The sequence below is a fragment of the Lycium barbarum genome, chromosome 5, assembly GCF_019175385.1.
Source record: "Lycium barbarum isolate Lr01 chromosome 5, ASM1917538v2, whole genome shotgun sequence".
NCBI lineage: Eukaryota > Viridiplantae > Streptophyta > Magnoliopsida > Solanales > Solanaceae > Lycium > Lycium barbarum.
Window position 1 is genome coordinate 87,343,913 of NC_083341.1, and position 7,605 is coordinate 87,351,517.

Sequence of the window (7,605 nt, forward strand, 5' to 3'; positions counted from 1 at the left end):
CATGGTTCTTTGGCCGAACATCTAAATCTTCTATAAGTCTATGATGTCCTTCAAATGATTCGATCTTCCGAGCTAGCAAGCTCACGATTCTTGATATGCTACGATTGTACTAAGTTCCTCATATGACGAGTAAGCCTATAAAGATAGAGGCAATGAATGACGATAATAGTGATAATGATATTGATAACCACTATAATGGTAATAGCGATGACCATAACGATGACAATGATGATAGAGATGATAATAGTAAAGATACTTACGAGCTATTGTGTATATGTATCTATGTATGATTATTATGGGACCCCGAGCTTATAAGGCCGGGTAGAATATGTATGTATGTTTATGTAACGCGCGCACACCACTGCAGTTAGGTACGGACAACACTGAGCCTTGGTAGGGCCAGGTATGGATAAAACTGAGCCTTGGTTGGCCAGGTATGTATGATCACTAAGCCTAGCTATGGTCGGGTACGTGAAACACCGAACCTTCGCGGTCGGGTATGCTATGTAAATGATATGTGTATGATATGAATATGTACATGCTATGGATAGGTACATGATATAGATATGAGTACGATATACGAATATGATACGATTATGAATAAGAATATGTACATGATATGAATACAAATAAGGTATGTAAATGAGTACGGATGTGAATATGGATGTGGATATGGATGTTTGTACACAATTACGCACTCGAAATGGAAAGTTCCTATGTAAGGAAAGTAAGTGCTTATGACGATGATTCCACTATCTCCCATCTCATGCTATTTCTTATGTTGCTTATTGTGCTTCTATATTGATATTGATCATGCGTTGCATACTCAGTATATTCTTTGTATTGACGTCCTTTTGTTTGTGGACGCTGCGTCATGCCCGCAGGTGCACAGGGAGACAGACTTGATCCATAGCTATATTCTCCGGGACTACATAGCGGAGTTCCATTTCTTTCGGAGCTATAACTTTTGGGTACTTATTCTTTTGTGTACATAAAATGGGCATAGCGGGGTCCTATCCTGCTTATGTGATATGATATACTCTCCTTAGAGGCTCGTAGATATATGTATATGGTTAGATCTGTTTGGCCTTGTCGGCCTATATTCTGTGTATCATTTTGTAGCCTTATCGGCTTACGTACATTGATATGGGCATAGATGTCAATGATGATATAAAGGCATTGTTGTCCAATGGGACTAGCATGTTGATGAATAGGAATATATGTTTTATTATGTGGCTCACCTAGATGTAAGCGTAAAAGTACGTTTAGGGGTGCCCGGGTGGGCTAGCACCGGGTGCTCGTCACGGCCCCTAGTCGGGTCGTGACAGTGTACGGATAACGAGTCCCGAAAGGGCCGTGTACGGATAACAACGAGTCCCAAAAGGGCCGTGTACGGCTGACATCGAGTCCCGAAAGGGCCGAGTACGGATGACACCGAGTCTTGATAAGACCGGGTACGGATATGACAGATGTATATATAGTAAATGTATATGAATGAAAATGTGTGTATATTGCGTATAGATGTGTATGAATGTTTTTCCTATAGACAAGTTAACTTACGTGACAGAGGTCTGAGAAAGTGTACGAGGAATAATTACTCACCTTATTTTTTGCTATCTTTGTTTTTATATCATGTTACTATTCATGCCTTACATACTTAGTACATTGTTCGTACTGACGTCCCTTCTTGTGGACGCTGTGTTCATGCCCGCAGGTATAAATAGACGAGACGAGGATCTTCCCCCGTAGGCTGCCTTCAGGTACCAGTTACGTTTGGTGGCTCCACTTCTTCCTGGAGCATTGCCCAGCATAAGTCTATATATATGTTTGATTTTTGTTCAGGGTATGTCGGGGGCCCTGTTCCGACTTGTATATTTCAGTCATATTCATAGAGGATTTGCAGATAGTTCCTGTGTATAGCTTAGTTATGTTGTGTTGGTAGTATGTTAGAATCGTAGCCCATTGCACATACGTTTATGCATAATCATATGTTCATATTTAGCCCTTAGCCTTATTTTTACCATTCGAGACATAAACGATGCGAGATATAAGTTGGTTTGCTCGGTTACCGTAGGGTGTCGGGTGCCAGTCACGCCTTACCAAGGGTGGGGTGTGACACATATGTACTCATATATCAAACTTTCCATTGTAATACCTCAATAACCCATAATATTTCCGAAAGCATCAAAATCTCACAATCCCTTGCGCTAGCAAGCATAATCACTTCGGACCCATAATATCCGAAGTCATTCTGTCAATGTTGTTCATAACATAAAACACTTAGCACAATACGATCCTATCTCGAAAACACTGATAGCCACTGGTCACAACTTCTTATCACTTACCCATTCCGTAAACTTACTCTGTCAAAATCACACAACAATCACAAGCTCGTCTATTCCATACTAGACAACAATACCACCATTCAACTAGATTCAAGTACTCCCAACGGTGCACCTAATTCTTGCCATTCTTGACTAACACTAAACAATTCTGGAAGCCACTAAATCAATTACCGTAAATCATAAGTCTTGCACACTACTGAACCAGCCTTGGAGATATAATCACGCCACACACTTACACATTAGAGTTACCTTTCAACGCGTCGGAGTCTAAACCGACTAAACTCTAAATCCAACGAAGCACATACTTGGTCTACAATGACCCACTTCCCCCTACCAAGGTTCCTTTATTCCATTCTTTATTTTGAATTCCAAAATGATCCATATAACTCGAATAGGTTTAAGCCTCATCTCTGATTCACTAAATTATAACGTCTCCATTATCGAACCTAAAAACACCTAACCATTCAAGCGACTATACCATCAACTCAACCGGATAACAACACCAATAAATAACAAAACTCACTGAAGCTACTCAACAAGTACAAAGGCTCTCAGCCTCAATCCGATACTGGACATAACTCTTAACAGTTGCCTGGTTACTAGAATCTCACTCTCGTACAACCTTAAACTTATCCTTTCAATTAGTTATCAATTACCATAGGCCCACGGCGTAACCGCTTTCATAACTCTCGACACTGAATCCTTTTGCACATCTACCACGCCTATCCATAACATCACCCTCAAACTACTAAACCTTGATTCCATAAAATCCTTATCATATCTCTAAACGCGGAAGTCCAAGACACACCTTTATCTAAGAGGGCTTACGAACCACTGAACATACAATCACGTCGGAACCCAACTCGATTAATCACACTAGAATACGGAATCCACTCTCATAACAGTCACAAATACATTCTCATAAGCATGTCAGTTACCAATTATTTGTTCTTAATGCTCAAGAATTTTCTATCCAAATCCTCTTTATCACGACTCAATTCCATATGCACAACAAGTACCAATACCAATCCCCTTAAGAATTCGGATTCTCTATTCTCTCTCACCATATCGTCCTTTTGGTACTTACTCTCAACTTTTCTTACCTACCACACCCAATCATTATACTCGTCAAATCTGGTAATCCCTAGCGAACTCACACTCGTCCTTTCATACCAGTACTAAAAACTTAACCATTGCGAAATCATTGTCTGCCCTAAGTTCACCCGTGCCACGCATACTATCACAAACCTTATCGAAGTCGAAACCTTCTTCCTAAACTAGAACTGAACTAGGCCACGCATCTGAACCGGGATGAAACCTCTCTACCATACCACCACATAATGTACGAGATCAAACGCATGAGAATGAGTGTTCGCCATTTGAGGGAGAATAAAACAAGGATACACAGATACTAATTGGAATCGCCTAGATACCAATTGGACCCACCAAGATACCTATTTGACCAAAGTAACATGAATAGAAAGAATGAAAGGAGATTTCCTAACATACCTTATAGCCTTTCGTGGATAGGTACAGATGTCTCCACACCATTCCACGAGACTCTACTACACATTGCTCTTGCACTTAGTCGACTGGTAACCTAGGCTCTGATACCAACTGTCACGACCCATTTTAGGACCGCGCGGGCACCTACCTTTTTCACCTCAATTAAACAAATACCAATCATTTTAACTAATAGATATTTAGAAATAAAGGCGGAACATCATAATATGATTAATAAAGTCAAGGTTTAATATGATTACAACAATTTAATAATTACAGACTCGATCCAACTTCCCATGACCTTGTCTAGACTAGTACAAGAGTGCCTAATGATTTCAGATTACCACTACATTCTAAGACTCAACCTCCGTTCCGGAATGAAGTGGGAGGATGTTACACCTCGGGAATTCCCCCATGAACGTACAGTGAATAGACTAACGAAGAATACTAGTATATGATGTTTTAATAAGAAGGGAACGACGTTTGACGACCCTAAGTAAGATTTCAAAGGCAATTGCAATGAAAGGTAGGTTATGCTCCCCAATGACTAATTATAGGTTTTGGAAATGTGAAAAGTTGCAGGTTTGCATTCTGTCTAGTTGGTCGTAAAATGAAATACGGACCGTAAAGTGGTATACGGCCCGTAAATTGCCATGTCGTATTTCAGCTTCCAAAAACTTCAACTTTCTGTCAAATGCTGGAATGGTTAAAGACGACTTGGAATACGGACCGTAAATTGAAATACGGCCCGAAAACTGAGTCGTAAACCACCATGTCCTCAGCCTGACTTTCTGTTTCTGTCATCCTTAAATACGATCACGAAATACGGTCCGTAAACTGGAATGCGGACAGTAAACTGTGTTTACGACCACTGTGCACTTTCGACGACTGTTCATTTAAGATCCGATTTTGGGTTATTAATAAGAGACCAAGTTCATTATTTCATTTCCACTTAACTGCTATAGTGGTACCACTGCAGCGGCGTGATGACCGCTGTCGCAGTCGACGTAAAACAGTAGCCCGAATTTTCCCAACAAGCACCTAAGGTGAATTTTCAAACTAGGGCAAGATACTTTGAGAGGTAAGTTCCTTTGATTTCCATTCTATCATTCCATTCTCCTTCATTATTGTATTCCCTTTATGGGTCTTTAATGGTGAATGTGTAATAGAAACCCTAGAATGTTAATAAAACCTCTAAACGTGATGGGTTATGATTATTATCACTTAGTTATCATCTAATTCATTGGTTAGTTTCTCTTGATAATAAATTGAACATTTAGAGACATAAACTAAGTGATTGGAGACCTAGGGTTCTATAAAAGTGGTATCTTTACCATAAAACTGTTTGTAATGGGAATGTTGATAGAAGATTGTTATAAGTTGATGATTAATGATTACTAAGGTCTTTGATAGGTTATTTATCACCTATAAAATCATCCACCCCTTGGAATAGGGTAAGGGAAAGGTATTCTTGCTTGGTACTTGTGAATTGACTATTGTGACTCATTGAGCCTTCTATTTCTAGACTTTGAGGAAAGGAAAGTTTGTAGCAGAGTGACTTGCATTATTCCAGCTCTACTTTGAGGTAGGTTACGGTCTACTTGAGTTAGACTTTTGTTAGTTGATTGTATATTTTAGGATTTCCTTAGGAGAAAGCATGTCTAAGTTTTATGCATGATCTTGCATGGCTAAATTCCTTTGTGAATGCGAATTGAGTGTTTGTGCAGGCTTCGTGCCATTATTCCTGTGTGATTAAATCTGCAGTGGATGTATTGTGAGCAGAAGCTAATATAATCTTCTCAATGGTATTGTGACATGAAATGATGAGTTGAGTATTGATACTGAAAAGTAAGAAACACTGTTCTGTAAGAGGTATGGAAAGGCACATCTGTGACCTAGATTATGGGCTTGATATGTCCCGCGTCCGAGGTTCGTTCTAGAGCGGAGGTTTGTGCTCAGGTCTGAGGAGTATTCCGGAATGGGTGGTACATGGACACCATAGGTCCCCTACAGGTCATGACTACTGAGAAATGACATCAGTTAGTATGCGTGTACAGCGAGTGAGGTTATTGTGGTAAATTTACTTCTTTTGTGGCTTGCGTGATTATGACGTTTGACATCTTGGTGATTTGATTGTGATTATTCCTTGGTTGACTTGCTGTGATTTAGTGATATTCATGTCTGTTGAGTGGCTTATTTTATTCTATTGATTTTATGAAATATGCATGATACTAATCTTAGTCGGCCTATGATATCTACCGGTACATAGTGTTTGTACTGATACTACCTTGCTGTCTTCTTTTGAGTGCAGATTGTGATGCAGAGATCGCTACTCATCCTCACATCTAGCGTGGAGGCCATTTGCTGACAGCTTCTAGGGTGACTTTCTTCCCATGGCAGGCCGCTCGAAGATCCTCTCGCTATGAAGTCTTTTTGTACTATGAACATTATGGTTATTTATTTGTTAGACTTCTGTTCTTAGACATATTTTTAGATTAGAGTCCTATACGATGACTTTCGAATTTTGGGGATTTGTAATAATTAGAACTTCCGCACTTATTTCAATATTTTATGGCAGGACATATTTTGTTTATTTGATGCGTGAATGAGTATAATCATTTGACTTGGCTAATATAAAATAGGATATAAATAAATAGATGTCTTGTGTGTTGGTTGGCCTACTAAGATTTAGTTGGGCGCCAGTCATGGCGAGTTGGGTCAAGACAAAGTTGGCATCAGAGCTTTAGGTTCTTCGATCTTATCGTACAAGGACATGTCTAGCAGAGTCTTGCGGATCGGTATAGAGACGTCTGAACTTATGTTCGAGAGGCTGCTGGACACTAGGAAAACTCCTTTTTCTTTCTTTAGTTCGTGCTACTTGATTCCAATTGGTATATGACTATCCTTCATTCTCTAGCAGATGGCGAGAACACGCGCGACAACAGGTAGAGGTTGAGGCAGAGGAGCTGTCAGAGGGGAGGCCCCAGCTGGGGGCGGTGTCCCAGTGGTTTAGTTCATTCCTTCAGTGGTTCCTAACGAGGCAGCGAGACATGCAGCCGCACCAGCCTAGCCAGCAGTAGTACTAGTTCCACCAAGAGCGGCAACTGCTCAGGGTATACCGGACACGATGATGTAGGTACTAAATTGGTTGCATGGGTAGCACAGGACATGGCTATACCAGTCGGTCCAGCAGGTAGGGGCGCAGGGGTAGCAGCCCTATGTCCAAACAGAGCACAGGCTCCGAAGATTAAGCATGCAGTAGCAGTGGCACCTCACTTGGAGAAAGTTCTGGGTTTTGAGGCCTTCCCGAGGCCAGTTGCAGGGCCGGTGATGACTGGCGAGGAACATGATCTATTTTGGAAGTTTACTAAAATGAAGCCTCTTGTGTTCTATGGTACTGAGTCAGAGGACGCATATGAGTTCATCATCAACTGTCACAAGAGCCTCCATAAGATGGGGGCCGTGCATAAATACGGGGTAGAGTTTGTTACCTTCCAGTTCTTGGGTGTTGCTAAGCTTTGGTGGAGGGCTTATGTGGAGGAGTGTAGGCTATCTGGGTCTCCTCCGTTGACGTGAGTTTAGTTTTACTCTGTGTTTCTGGATAAGTACGGTCCGCGTACTCTGAGGGATCGAAGGAAGGATAAGTTCGCTACTATTGATCAGGGAAACTCATCAGTTACTGTGTATGAGTCCCGTTTCCACTCCCTTTCCCGTTATGCTCTTCAGTTGCTGCCCACTGAAGGGGAGAGGATACAGT